At 39.1% G+C, this 15,070-nt stretch overlaps 1 protein-coding gene and 1 pseudogene across 3 annotated transcripts in view; one reads left to right on the top strand and one right to left on the bottom strand.

Annotated features, from left to right (window-relative positions):
• The window catches only part of BICRAL (BICRA like chromatin remodeling complex associated protein), a 78,388-nt gene that overhangs the window by 41,775 nt on the left and 21,543 nt on the right, over window positions 1-15,070 (bottom strand). Inside the window, exon 2 of one of the 3 annotated variants that reach the window (XM_028478470.2) lies at window positions 10,097-10,157. The exons of 1 other annotated variant lie outside the window; for it this stretch is intronic. The gene's annotated coding sequence lies outside the window, so the exon portion shown is untranslated. Of the gene's footprint in view, window positions 1-2,261; window positions 2,418-10,096; window positions 10,158-15,070 lie in introns of those variants that run through there. One more of the 3 variants, XM_055080175.1, reaches the window with a different exon arrangement.
• On the top strand, window positions 7,489-8,008 carry LOC102993359 (mitochondrial inner membrane protease subunit 1-like; annotated as a pseudogene).

Genomic DNA, 15,070 nt, shown 5'->3' with positions numbered 1-15,070 from the left:
ATTTACCGAGGCTTGATTTGTGACCCAAGATGTGATCTATCCTGGAGAATATTCCGTGCGCACTTGAGAAGAAAGTGTAATCTGCTGGTTTTGGATGGAATGTCCTATAAATATCAATTAAATCTAACTGGTCTATTGTGTCATTTAAAGCTTGTGTTTCCTTATTAATTTTCTGTCTGGATGATCTGTCCATTGGTGTAAGTGAGGTGTTAAATTCCCCCGTTATTATTGTGCTACTGTCGATTTCCTCTTTTATAGTTGTTAGCAGTTGCCTTATGTATTGATGTGCTCCTATGTTGGGTGTGTATATATTTATAATTGTTATATTTTCTTCTTGGATTGATCCCTTGATCATTATGTAGTATCCTTCCTTGTCTCTTGTAACATTCTTTACTTTAAACTCTATTTTATCTGATATGAGTATTGCTACTCCACCTTTCTTTTGATTTCCATTTGCATTCACGTTTAAGGTAATTATCAATATGTATGTTCCTATGACCATTTTCTTAATTGTTATGGGTTTGCTTTTGTAGGTCCTTTTCTCCTCTTGTGTTTCCCACTTAGAGAAGTTACTTTAGCATTTGTTGTAGAGGTGGTTTGGTGGTGCTGAATTCTCTCAGCTTTTGCTTGCCTGTAAAGCTTTTAATTTCTCCATCAAATCTGAATGAGATCCTTGCCAGGTAGAGTAATCTTGGTTGTAAGTTCTTCCCTTTCATCACTTTAAACATATCATGCCACTCCCTTCTGGCTTGTAGAGTTTCTGCTGAGAAATCAGCTGTTAACCTTATGGGAGTTCCCTTGTATGTTATTTGTTGTTTTTCCCTTGTTGCTTTGAATAATTTTTCTTTCTCTTTAATTTTTGTCAATTTGATTACTATGTGTCTCGGCATGTTTCTCCTTGGGTTTATTCTGCCTGGGACTCTCTGCGCTTCCTGGACTTGGGTGGCTATTTCCTTTCCCATGTTAGGGAAGTCTTCGACTATAATCTCTTCAAATATTTTCTGGGGTCCTTTCTCTCTCTCTTCTGGAAGGTTGCCTATCTCCACTTCAGTTAGTTGTTTTTCTGGGGTTTTATCTTTTTCCTTCATCTGGTACGTAGTTCTCTGCCTTTTCATTTTGTCTGTCTTTCTGTGAACGTGGTTTTCATTCCACAGGCTGCAGAATTGTCTGTCTCATTATTTTTAATGGCTGTGTAATATTCCAGTGTGGATGAATCATGATTTATGCTCCCAAGTGCTGGGTGGAGGGAGAATATATACATGTGTTTGTAAATATTCAGACCCTGAAATGAGGCACAAATAACCAGCAACACCAGCTGATTCTGTGAGGGAATCTGGGTGGCTGGAAACACAGAGGAAGGTATACACGTCACTTATATGTCCTTTTGTACCTCTTGAATGTTATGCCACATGCATGTAAGGCCTATTTTTAAAAATAAATACAATTAATATGGGAATTTCCTGGCAGTCCAGTGGTTAGGATTCTGGCTTTTCACTGCCTGGGGCCCGGGGTTTGATTCCTGGTTGGGGAACTAAGGTCCTGCAAGCCACACGGTGCCCCCCACACCAAATACAATTAATAAAACAAAGAGGATGGGGGAGACCCATGAAACACAAGAATCTCAAGTCAGTCTCACTCTAGGTAAGCATACCAGAGATCAAATGCCTGGAAAATTTTCAAGCAGCCTAGTGGCCTCAAGAATAATCTACATCAGCTATCTGTAAGAAATATCTTCCAGACAGTTTGATTTTCATTAAGATCACAGAAAGATTTTAAAGACCTCTAAGACAGAAATAAAAAGGAAGATGACAGGCTATTTAAAATTTTTTTCATACAGTGGGAACAGTCTGAGCTCTCATATCAAGAAATGTATTGGTTTCAAGAACAGCTATTTCAGGAAAGCTAGCTAAGCAAATTAATTCTACTGATTTAAGATATCATAACCTAGCAGCAGTAGAAGAAAACTTTTAAAGTCATAACACAGGATTTCAAATACTTCACAAAATGAAATTTGGTATGTGACTGCTATAACAAATGATTCTCTTCTCTTCCTTATATGCCTCTCTGTTCTTTTTCTTCTTCCAAAAACATTACATAGTGAAAATGACTAGGAAGCTAAAACTTTAAAAGATCACCAAGAGTCAATATAACAGGCTATCTTACCAACATACAAAAAATTACTGACATTTGCTTTATTTGCATTAATTTGGTATAGCATCAGTATATGCCATAATTTCCCAATCATTTACAAACAAATTTACCTCTAAAAGGTGCTGAGGGGGCTTCCCTGGTGGCGCAGTGGTTGAGAGTCCGCCTGCCGATGCAGGGGACACGGGCTCGTGCCCTGGTCCGGGAGGATCCCACATGCTGCGGAGCGGCTGGGCCCGTGAGCCATGGCCGCTGAGCCTGCGCATCCGGAGCCTGTGCTCCGCAATGTCTGGAGCCTGTGCCCCGCAACAGGAGAGGCCACAACAGTGAGAGGCCCGCGTACCGCAAAAAAAAAAAAAAAAAAAAAAAAAGGAGCTGAGGCTAGCAGAGGGATCATTGGGAAACTTTATTTAAGCAATCATGAGCTGTGGAATGGTTGCAGTGTTCTCATGTGATCTGTGCCTGAGCTATTGAAGGTGTAATGAGCTGTAGTCACTTTTATTTTTACCCACATACTTACCAGTTCCAGTGCTGTTCACTCCTTTGAGTAAATCCAATTTTCATCTGGTATCATTTTATCCCTTCTGAAGGATTTCTTTTTTAAAAAAAAATTATTTATTTATTTATTTTTGGCTGGGTTGGGTTTTCGTTGCTGTGTGCAGGCTTTCTCTAGTTGCGGCAAGCGGGGGCTACCCTTCATTGTGGTGCATGAGCTTCTCACTGTGGTAGCTTCTCTTTGCTGCAGAGCACAGGCTCTAGGCATGCGGGCTTCAGTAGTTGTGGCACGTGGGCTCAGTAGTTGTGGCTCGCGGGCTCTAGAGCACAGGCTCAGTAGTTGTGGTGCATGGGTTTAGCTGCTCCGCGGCATGTGGAATCTTCCCAGACCAGGGCTCAAACCCGTGTCCCCTGCATTGGCAGGCAGATTCTTAACCACTGTACCACGAGGGAAGCCCCTGGAGGATATTTCTTTTAATATTTTTGTAGTACAGATCTGGTGATGAATTCTTTCAGTTTTTGTATGTCTTTAAAAAAAGTGTTTATTCTGCCTTCATTTTTGAAATGTATTTCACTGGACATATAGTTCTAGATTCAGTTTTTTTCTTCTCTTTTGGATCTTTAAAGATATTGCTACACTGTTTCTTGCTTGCATTGTTTCCAAATAGAATTCTGCTGTCATTCTTACTTTTGTCCTTTTGTACATGATAGGTCTCCCCTCCCCACCCCATCCCCACTCCAATGCTTTAAAGATTTTTCTCTTTATCACTGGTTTTAAGCAATCTGATTCTGATATGGCTTGGCATCATTTTCTTCATGCTTCTTGTGCTTGGGGTTCATTAAACTCCTAGGATCTGTAGGTTTATAGTTTTCTTCCAATTTAGAACAATTTCAGCCATTCCTTCATATATTTTGTGTCTCTACCCCTCCTTCAGGGACTCCAATTACCTACGATTATGCTGCTTGAAGTGGTTCCACAGCTCACTGGTGCTCTTTTTAAAAAAATTTTTTAAGTGTCCTTTTATCTCTCTGGCTTTCATTTAGGATAGTTTCTATTGCTATGTCTTCAAGCACCCTAATTTTTTCTTCTGCAGTGTCTAATATGCTTGTTAATTCCATCCAATGTATTTTTTATTTTCAAACATTGTAGTTTTCATCTCTAGAAGTTGGGGTTTTTTAATATCTTCCATTTCTTTATTTAATATGTTCAATCTTTCCTCTACCTTCTTGAAATTATGCAGAATAGTGACAGCTTTTTAATGTCCTTCTCTACTAATTCTATCATTTATATCATTTCTGGATCTTTTTCTACTGATTGATTTTTTTCCTCCTCATAGTGGGTGGTATTTTTCTCCTTCTTTGTATGCCTGGTACTTTTTTATTGGATTCCAGACATTGCTAATTTTACATTATTGAGTACTGGATATTTTTGTATTCCTACAGATATTTTTGAACTTTGTCTAGGACACAATTAAGTTACGTGTAAATGGTTTGATTCTCTTGAGGTCTGCTTTTAAGTTTTGTCAGTCTTTAGACTAGGGCTAATTTTGCCCTATAGTGAGACAATACCGTTCTGAGTACTTCACTTGATGTCCCATGAATTACAAGGATTTTTGCAGTCTTGCAGGTGGGAACACAAACTCTTCTCTGCCCTGTGTGAGCTCCAAGTGTTATTTCCTCTAATCCTTTCGGTTGATTCTTTCCCAGGACTTGGGTAGTTTCCCCACACACATGTGCCGGTCAGGTACCAGCTGAAGACTCAAGGGAGACTCTCTGCAGCTCTCCAGGGTTTTATCTCCATGTAGCTCTCTCCTCTGGTGCTCTGCCCAATGAGTTTTAGGCACTTTTACCCCCCAGCTGCATCAGCTCAACTCAGGAAGATTACCAGACTCCATCTGGGTTCCCCTTCCCTGCGCTATGGCCTGAAAACTCCCCAGACAGAAGCTGGGGCAGTTACAGGGCTTACCTTATCTGTTTTCTATTTCTCATGAATCCCTGTCCTGTGCTGTCTGATATTCAATGTCTAAAAACCATTGTTTAATATATTTAATCTAATTTTAACTGTTTTATGCAGGAAGGTCAATCCAGTCCCTGTCATTGCATCTTGGTCCTATAGCGATTTTTAAGGTTTTGGAAGAAATCACTTTAGGAGGTAAGAACAGCTTATATGAGTTCATTAGCATGAATTATAGAATCAGAGCATCCTCAAAGGAGGAAAGGAGAAAGGGAGGACAGTAAATTGTAGTTTCATCCCCTGCCTCCTTCTGTTTTCTACCCTGAAGAATAGCTTAGGGAATGGGGAAAGCCGCTTCTTTAACTACTACCTTTAATGAACTTGTTCAGTGGGTGAAAAGAATAAGCATTTAACCAACATTTAGCACCCACTATGTGCCAGGTCCTCTGTTAAGGACTGGGAATATCAAATGAGTATGACATAAAATGCAATAATAAATGTAAATACCCTTAACATTTTTGTAGGACTGTAAAAGCAAGGCCAAGAAGTAAATTATTATGTTTAAGCAAACAATATTATGATAAGTGTCATGATCAAAAAGTTACACCATAAAACAATCACTTACCCAGGGCAAGTAACTGTTTATGTCGCCTAGGATATAAAGTATTTTCATCTTATTCCTTTTACTATATTGTCATTGTTATGGACAGTTAAATTTTATTTTTATGATTTTTTTGGCTGCACCGTGCAGCACACGGAATCTTAGTTCACCAACCAGGGATCGAACTTGTGCCCCCTGCAGTGCAAGCACAGAGTCTTAACCACTGGACCACCAGGGAAGTCCCTGGACTGTTAAATTTTGTAATTGCAAGGCTGTGTCAAACTTCCTGGCACAGTTCCTGATTGTAAGGAACTCCCTTTCTTTTGGAAGAGAGATGCAACAATTCGTCACAACGCAAGGTAAGAAGTGCTAGAGCTTTTGGCGGGGGTTCCCAAGCTTTTTCAGGTGAAGTCACTGGTCTTTTTTTTTGTGAAATAATATGACATTTTACTAGGAGAAAACACTACTATATTTTCACAATTATGCCCATTTGTAATAAAAAGAAGCTGTCAAACTCAACATGATGGGCTCTGATTTTTTTCTTTGTCATTGAAACAAGACCTTCATTCTTTTTGTAACTAGCTAGAGCATACTAACAGCAAGGAAGAAAGGTGGAAAAAAACTAAGAAACATTATTAGGAGAAAAACTTAGGGATCAAAAAAAAAAATTCCAGGCCTTAAAGCTGCTTTAATTCCAACTTGGAATGAGGTGGAATAGAAATAAACCTAATATATTAAGCAATCCAGCTGGCTAATCACTGCACTATAACACGAGGGGAAAGAGTGACCTACCTTGGGGGGTCAGGGAGAAGTCTGGCAAGGCTTTACAGGGGCTGGGGACACATACAGGTCGGGGCGGCAGGGGGACACTGAATTTGGAAAGGGCTTGTTTTGGATACTGACATTGACTAGGCTTGTGATTACTGACAAATTCCAATCTCTCAGGGCCTGTTTTCTCATCTTTAAATGAAATTAATAGCCACATCAGTGATTTAAAAACTTTGATCCCTGGGGACCGAGGATTCTCCGAGGGGTCCAGGAGCTGTCTTGAAGGCCTAAAGGTTGGTGGTAGAGGCACTGTAATGCTCCACTTCTCCCCTTTAACTCAGTGATAGAACTCTTAACTGGGAAAAAAAGGTTTGAAAATCATTTAACTTATCCAACTCCAGAATTTGATTTGTTGTGTGCTGTAAAGGAATGACCTTTAATGGTGGTCAAACTGAAAATGGAAACACAAAGATCCATAGAAAGCAAGACATTCATGATTATTTTAGCAAGCAAGAGAATAGTGATAAATATTGTTTGATAAATATATCAAACTTCTTTAAGATAAATTCCAACATAGTGATAATGATCCTAAGTTTACTGACTATAGAACCATTAATCATACTCAGATCGGTGTTTCTCAAACTGGGATCTGCAGAAGTAATCTTGGGTGGTCTGAGTTCTCAAGTTGGAAAAACATCAACAGATTTTAAAACCAGCCAGAAATACACATGCTGAAAATTTTCAGGGCTGATAAAATTTCTGCTTAACATGTTTGCTAAAAGCCTCTCAAAATCTTGAGATCTAATGGGAATCTACTGACAGAAGACCTGTGTATGCGTTGTCTGACTGATGCAAAGATGGTCCTGGGGAAAACATTTCCAGGTCTCTCTTTATCCTCCTTTAATCTCAACTGCCAATGCTGTGCCAGGCTGGGTAAAGTAGGTCTAAACAAAGGATGGCATCAAAAGAGACTGTGGGTTGGGTCTCAAAAGTCTTTGAGGTGGTTCAAGCGATACCAAACTCTGGAAGTAACAAAGCTCTGCAGCATGGGAGGATGCTCTTAACTGCCTACTCTCTCCCACTGCACAGCTAGTGGTGGTAAAGAACTCTGGGTATTAAGTTATGGCTCAAGTATAGTGGACTAAAAGACTGACTTCAAATCTAAATGTTACTCACAGACTACCTTCTAGAAGCATACAGTAAAAAACATATTACAGTGTTACCATCAAAAGCAGGAATCTTGTCATATTCATCTTCATATCCCCAGCAAATAGCACATAAACAGGTATAATAAATAATAAATATTCAGGGTTTAGAGGTAGGGCAGCTGTGGAGAAAGAGCCACCTGAGTGCTGGGCGAGAGCCTTCCAGGGTTCTTTGGGGCTAGAGGAATCTTGAAACCATGGATCACATATATATGTTTTGAGAGATGTTTTTTTCTGGAAGCCCTGCAACAACCCTAAAAATTGAATGTATTGTTGAAAAGACATATGGCCTATGGTGGTAGAGTCTACATAGAACCATGCTTCGTGGTGTTCCAGGAAAAACCTTTCGGCTTGTTGCTTATACTATTCAATCTGGCTGTATAACTCGTTGTGTTTTTGAATACTTTGGTGGTGTTGTCATGTGTTCTGAACCATCAATAGAGCCTAAAATTCAAAATTCAGATATAGTCTTTGCAGAAAATTTTAGTCTACATTTTTATGGTATCCAAAGAGGTGACACTGTGATTGCAAAAAGCCCGAGTGATCCAAAATCAAATATTTGTAAAAGAGTCATTGGTTTGGAAGGAGACGAAATTCTTATCAGTAGTCCATCAGGTTTATTTAAAAGCCACAGTTATGTGCCAACGGGTCATGTTTGGTTAGAAGGTGATGATCTATAGAATTCTACAGATTCCAGGTACTGTGGACCTGTTCCACATAGACTAATAAGAGGACGTATCTTCTTTAAGATTTGGACTCAATGATTTTGGATTTCTACATGACAGCCCTAATGGCCACAGATTTTCTGACTGGCAAGCATTTATTCTTTTGATTTGATTATTGTCTTCTGTTCAAGTGAATTTATTATTGTCACTAAAACCATGTACTTGCTAATAAACTATTTTCTATTCTAAATAAATAAATAAATAAATAAATAAATAAAGGTAGGGCAGCTGCATTTTATGCAAATATTGTGTTCCCAAAGGCCTTGCCTTAAAAACTCACATAATTCTAGTTTAATCCTGAAGAAGAAATTTATAATTTCCCAAAGTCCATCAGCATTGAAAATTTGCAATTACATTCTGTTAAAAAAATTTTTAAGGTGTAACAATGAAACTTGGGTTACATTTTTAAAAATAACTCATATCTTTTAGAGATCCCATACTGAAATAGGTATGAATTAAGTAATACGATGTCTGGGATTTGCTTCAAAATAATATGGACTGGGGAATTCCCTGGTGGTCCAGTGTTAGGACTCCACGCTTTCACTGCCAAGGGCATGGGTTCAATCCCTGGTTGGGGAACTAAGATTCTGCAAGCTGTGTGACATGGCAAATAAATAAATAAAATATAATAATAATAATAATAATAATAATAATATGGACTGGAGTTAGTTATTAAAAACATGGAAATCTGTCTCCCCTGCCCCCTCCAGAGATTCTGATTCACCAGGAATCTGGGGTTACTATGGGGTTTTCTCCCTGACCCCCTGAGGTTGGTCACTCTTTTCCCCCCATGTTACAGCACACACTTGGGCACATTTCAGGCAAACTGGGGAAACTGTCCCCAACTGCAGGCAGATGGGAACTGCAAACAAGGGCCTCTGGTCAGCTCAGAGACCCAAATCTAGGCTGCCAACTTTCCAAACTCAGGGGAAGGGTAGCTTCTTGGTAATCTGACTAAAGGAAATGCTGTAGGTGAAACTTTATTTGAGGATTCATCACTCTCAACCACCTTCAGTACCAGTCCCTTTCCAGTACTTCCCCTCAAATAATTTATTTCTCCCTTCCGCTCTTTACTGTATTTACTCATATTTACATTAGGATGTCAGCTCCACCAGGGCAGAGGTTTGTCTGTTCACCGACGAACCTCAGAATAGTGCCTGGCACGTGACAGGAGCTCAATGAACATGCCCACCAGTTTTATTGAGATATAATTGACAAATAAGATTGTGTAAGTTTAAGGTGTACAATCTGATGATTTGATATATATCTATATTGTGAAATGATTACCACAAACACATCCATCACCTCATATAATTTTTTTTTTTTTGGTGTAGTGAGTACATTTAAAATCTACTCTCTCAAGAAATTCCAGGTATACAATATAGTATTGGTAACTATAGTCACCATGTTATACATTAGATCCCCAGAACTTATTCATCTTATAACTGAAAGTTTGTACCCTTTGACCAACATCTCCCCATTTCCCCCACACCCCAGTCCCTGGCAACCACCAATCTACTCTGCTTCTACAAGTTCAACTTTTTTAGATTCCACATATAAATGAGATCATACAGTATTTGTCTATCTTTGTCCAATTTATTTCACTTAGCTTATGTTTCATCCATTTAGTCACAAATAGCAGGATTTCCTTCTTTTTTATGGTTGAATACTATTCCACTGTACGTATGTGTATATCCAAGTATCTATATATTTGTATTTATATATAACAATTTCTTTATCCATTCATCCAACAATAGACATTTAGGTTGTTTCCATATCTTGGCTACTGTGAATAATGCTGCAATGAATATGAGGGTGCAGATATCTCTTCAAGATAGTGATTTCATTTCCTTCAAATATACATATAGAAGTGGGGTTACTGGATCATATGGTAGCTCTATTTTTAATTTTTTGAGGACCCTCCATAATGTTTTCCATAGTGGCTGCATCAATTTACATTCCCACCAACAGTGCACAAGGGTTCCCTTTTGTCCATATCCTTGCCAACACTTGTCATCTCTTGTCTTTTTGATGATAGCCATTCTAACAGGTTCGAGGTGGTATCTCACTGTGGTCAATGAACATTTTTTGAAATGAACTTATCACCCTTTCCAATATGTTGGTCACACGATGGCAAGACCTGCAACAGGATCAGGCATACCAGGGAAAGTGTGCTTATTCCCTTTTTCTTGAAACTTACTTCAGTTTTCCAAGAAAGCATGCTTACTTTGGACACCAGGTTATTCCTATGGGAGAGCAATCTAAAGTGGAAAACAAAGAATTATATTTAAACCTAGAACATACAGTGGGGCTAAAGTTACTTCCCACTATTCCCCTGCACACTATTCTAGCCAAACTGCCACTCTCCTAGCCCCCAAACACAATGCACACTTTCCCAGCATCTGCCCTGGTTCAGGTGACAATTTTCTTATTTGAAATGCTCTTCTTTCTCTCCTACATCTACCGAAATTCCATCCGTTATTCAAAACTTAGTTTGAATCTACCTCTCTGAGTCTTTCTCTGACAACCTTGGGCTGTCTTTTGGATTTTCTACCGAGAATTCTAAAAGCACCAACCATGTCTTTTGACATTGATCAGCCACTGTTCTGTGTGATTAGCTTCATTATGCCTATCTTCTGTACCCAACTAAAGCAGAGCCCAAATTTAAACAAAAACAGTATAAAGTGCTACAAGAGTACAATGAATTCTCCCATCCTAAAGCCAAGCAACTTTTAGACTGCATGGCTTTTTGGCATGAGTGAACTTAAAATTCTGGCCCATTACAATAGGCCCTGGCCTCATTTTGTACCTTAACCCACCTCACCCTCCCCTATAGGAACCCTTGTTTCTTCGCCATCTTGACCATTTGATGTCCCCCAAACTTATCATGCCACTTTTTCAATTCTTTGGCTTTGCACTTGTCCCTTTACTTAGAAGACAAAAGACCTTCCTGCCCATCTCCAAGTGGTCAACTGACAATACCTCTTTATCTTTTAAGGCTTTGAGTAAAATGATTTTGCCTTTCTTTTTTTAAAAAAAATCCTGGGACTTCCCTGGTGGCACAGTGGTTAATAATCCACCTGCCAATGCAGGGGACACAGGTTCGAGCCCTAGTCCAGGAAGATACCACATGTGGCAGAGCAACTAAACCCGTGCACCACAACTACTGAGCCGGCACTCTAGAGCCCACAACTACTGAAGCCCGGGCGCCCTGGAGCCTGTGAGCCACAACTACTGAGCCTGCGCTCTAGAGCCCACGAGCCACAACCACTGAGCCCGCATGCCTAGAGCCCGTGCTCCGCAACAAGAGAAGCCACCGCAATGACAAGTCTGCGCACCGCAATGAAGAGCGTGCCCCGCACCAAGAGAAGCCACCGCAATGACAAGTCTGCGCACCGCAATGAAGAGTAGCCCCCGCTCGCCACAACTAGAGAAAGCCCACGTGCAGCAATGAAGACCCAATGCAGCCAAAAATAAAATTAACTAATTAATTTTAACAAAATCCTGAAGCAAAATTAATTGCTCATTTATTTGTATCCCTAGAGCACGTCTGACATGTTACTAGATCTGACATGTGTGTGACAAAACTTTGCTTTTCTGACTCCCTCATTAGCTTACAAGTTCCATGAAAGCTGGGTCAATTTTGTTCCATCTTCATGTTACCAGAGTTTAGTGCAATGCCCGATACAAATGTGCCCAATAAACATGTTTTACTCAGTACTTAAGTAAAATTTTGGTCTTAAAAATTAACTTTTTCAGGAGTGATGTCAGTTCCTTATCATTTGGTTTCCAAGAATATTCAGCTAGGCTACACAGGAGCACTTTAGCACAATCATAAAACACAGGATTCAGATGCAGGCTGGTCATCCATTGTCCGGGATCCACCAGCTTATGCTGCGCCCTTATGTATTTAGCCAGGCATTCCTGCCAGGGAGAAAAAGGCTTTCGAGGTCAACTGATTCCCCATCTGATCAGACAGTTCAACTCTCTGAGGCATATGAAAATGTCATTTTTTAAGATCCATGTGACAAAAAAATTGTGTATCCTTCCATAATAACCTACTTAATATTTAGTAAGCCTCCTTAAAACGGATTTATGCACTGAACATAAACATAAAATAACTCCTGGAGTCCCGAAATCTTGAGCAGTAATTTATATTAATAATAGTTGTGGGGCTTCCCTGGTGGCACAGTGGTTGGGAGTCCGCCTGCCGATGCAGGGGACACGGGTTCGTGCCCTGGTCCAGGAAGATCCCACATGCCGCGGAGTGGCTGGGCCTGTGGGCCATGGCCGCTGAGCCTGTGTGTCCGGAGCCTGTGTTCCACAACGGGAGAGGCCACAACAGTGAGAGGCCCGTGTACCGCAAAAAAAAAAAAAAAAAAAAAAAAAAAAATAGTTGTGTTCAGGGACTTCCCTGGTGGTCCAGTGGTTAAGAATGCGCCTTCCAATGCAGGGGGACGCGGGTTCGATCCCTGGTTGGGGAACTAAGATCCCACATGCTGCGGGGCAACTAAGCCTGCGCACTGCAACTACTGAGCCCGCGCGCCACAACTAGACAGAAGCCTGCGCACAGCAAGGAAGAGCCTGCACGCCCTAATGAAAAGATCTCACGTGCTGCAACTAAGACCCGACACAGCCAAAAAAAAAAAAAAAAAAAACGTTGTGTTCATTAAAAGACTCAGAAGTAAAAGTCTTACATGAAGTCTCTGGCACAGCCATGTAAGGCTTTTTGAGGGCATCAACACTAGACCTTTAAAGAAAAGAAAAAAAACTCTGCAGTATTAGGAAAAACAGATGCTCTGCCAAAAATGTTTTCATAATTTCTTTACTGTGTTTTATAAGAGACAAGATTTTAATGACTATGGAAAACAGTAAATAGGAAATGATTGAGAAATGACCAAGAAATACTGCTGTCCTGATTGCTATTAAATGTTAAATAAAATTAAGTTGAAACTATCTTTGTGATAATTCACAATACTGCACTACATAGAATAATAAGTACTAAAAAGATGAGTCAGTTCTTTTCAGTTACACTACTAAATTTCAAAGAACTCTTGTATTATACTTCCAAATAAAAGGGGAGTTTCTGTTTTAATCATTGATTGCCATGTTTATTACTTTCTTCCACTAAAAATAATCAATCATTCAGAGAATCGGCTCCAATGACAAGCTGACTTAGCAAAAGAAAGCAATGCCAACATTGAAATAAACATTCATGAAGATGAACCTGGTCATGCATCAACCAAAAACACATTAAGCCAAAATTTTAGGAAGAGGAATTAAAAACTAGAAAGCCAAAAGTAAGTCTTACTTGCATCCTCTCCATAAAAACAAACTACCTAAATATTAAACACAAACGGCTCTTGACACTTTTTAAATTTTTAGTTTCATTCAGAAAAAAGATATCTTTTATTAAATGGAGATTTACTGAGTCATTTGTGTTTTTTTTCTAATTGAAAGGGATTTCTTTTAGAGAGCATTTTAAATGAAGTAAAAGAAAAATCCTCCCAATGCGTTTTTTTCCTGCTTTTAAAAACAATGGATATTATTGCACAATACCGGTCATAAATAGAAAAAGGACTGCTGTTTGCATTTCCATCTTACAATCACAAAATTTACTAGAGTACAGTATGGTAATAATTAAGCTATTAAAAAATAAAAACTGCCTGATCTTTCTCTATAATTCCTCAAATACAATAGGACACCATTGCTCTGTGTTAGTGTAGTTTGTACATGTTATTGTTTCTATGTAGGGAACTGCTTTAAAAAATACTTTGAAATGGCAGTAATTATAAATAAAAAATCTTTTTCTTTTATTGGCTTTAGCATTAGCAATCTGGTTAAAGTTATCATGCAAACTCTTGACTCTCATTGCTCTCTGTCAATGAGTAACATTAAAAATATTTTGGTTTTACGGTATGTTCCAAGAAAAACAAGCCCTATAAAAACAACTAACAATATTAAACAAAATTCCATTTTACAAAGTCAATGATGTTACCAAGGAAGAGATCCTGAGGATTCTCTTTTATAAAAGCAGGCTCAAAAGGAAGATGTGTGCATGAGTCAATTTTTTAAGGAGAAGAAAATAAAAGGAAAGTTTTAAAGCTTAAAAACGATTTAAGAAAGAATATGGGCAAACATATATGTAGCATATTACTCCAAGAAAGATTTCCCAGTTTCTACAAAAATTTTAAAGAAGCTGAATTAATCTCACTCTTCTAAACTCCGTTTAAGAAACATAAACTTGTATCTAGTGTGAAATCTTTTACAAACTTTAAGAAATGCCATGTGAACTGAAATTTAAATTGATAGTCTTTTCTATCAAAAGACCATAAGATATAGAGTTTCAGTTGAGGAAGAGGAAAAAGTTCTGGGGAAAAACAGTGGTGATGGTTATACAACAATGTGAATGTACTTAATGCCACAGAACTGTACTTAAAATGGCTAAAGGGCGTCCCTGGTGGCGCAATGGTTGAGAATCCACCCACCAATGCAGGGTACATGGGTTCGAGCCCTGGTCCAAGAAGATCTCACAGACCGCAGAGCAACTAAACCTGTGTGCCACAACTACTGAATCTGCGCTCTAGAGCCCGCGAGCCACAATTACTGAGCCCGCATACCACAACTACTGAGCCAGTGTGCCACAACTACTGAAGCCTGCACATCTAGAGCCCATGCTCCGCAACAAGAGAAGCCACCACAATGAGAAGCCCATGCACCGCAACGAAGAGTAGCCCCTGCTCGCCACAACTAGAGAAAGCCCTCGCGCAAAAACGAGGACCCAACACAGCTAAAAATTTTAAATAAACAAATAAGTAAAATGGCTAAAATGGTAAATTTTATGTTATGTATATTTTACCACAAAAAAAGAATAAAGCATCCCTGAATATTCCTACTTAAAAAAATACCCAAAAGGGTTTATTTGAAAATAACTAGCTGTACATCTATGATTTAAAATCTTAAAAAATTGCAGAGGAAGGAACACTCCCAAACTCATTCTATGAGGCCACCATCACCCTGATACCAAAACCAGACAAAGACACTACAAAAAAAGAAAATTACAGACCAATATCACTGATGAATATAGATGCAAAAATCCTCAACAAAATACTAGCAAACAGAATCCAACAACACATTAAAAGGATCATACACCATGATCAAGTGGGATTTATCC

This window comes from Physeter macrocephalus, chromosome 18 (assembly GCF_002837175.3).
Source record: "Physeter macrocephalus isolate SW-GA chromosome 18, ASM283717v5, whole genome shotgun sequence".
Taxonomy (NCBI): Eukaryota; Metazoa; Chordata; class Mammalia; order Artiodactyla; family Physeteridae; genus Physeter; species Physeter macrocephalus.
This window is presented reverse-complemented; position numbering and strand designations above follow the sequence as displayed.